The sequence below is a fragment of the Podarcis raffonei genome, chromosome 10, assembly GCF_027172205.1.
Source record: "Podarcis raffonei isolate rPodRaf1 chromosome 10, rPodRaf1.pri, whole genome shotgun sequence".
Classification (NCBI taxonomy): Eukaryota; Metazoa; Chordata; class Lepidosauria; order Squamata; family Lacertidae; genus Podarcis; species Podarcis raffonei.
In genome coordinates, this window is record NC_070611.1 from 73,042,395 (window position 1) to 73,042,868 (window position 474).

The following is a 474-nucleotide window of genomic DNA, read 5'->3' on the forward strand; positions in this document are numbered from 1 at the left end:
ACTGTGGTGGGCTGGCAGAAGAGGACCCCTGAAGAGTGCCTCCTCCCCCAGCCCACATTTGTGGCTTCCCACCTCTGGTGGAAGGCTACAAAAGGAAAGATCTCTTGGGTTACACCCCTTCTATGATGTATGTATGATGTATGGAGGGGTGGTCGAGCTCCAGGGCAGGGAATTTAAAATGTCTATATAAGGGCGGGCACACCTTTGTTCTGGGTCCTCTTCTGTCCTCCTGCGTGTGAGGGGAGCACCCTGTTGCAACAGCTTTAATAAAGATCAGGCTTACTAGCTGCTTTGCTTCTCAATATTCTCTGGCTGGCCTCTGTTATTTTCTCCTACCAATAGGGAACCTACGTAAGGACTCTATACGGGCTCTTGGATACCCCATAAGGGGAAAAGGGAAGGTTTTGTTTACAACACCACTGAGCATCAGTCTTGGGCAACCCAAGAGAATTCAACGGTCGAGAGCTGCGGAGG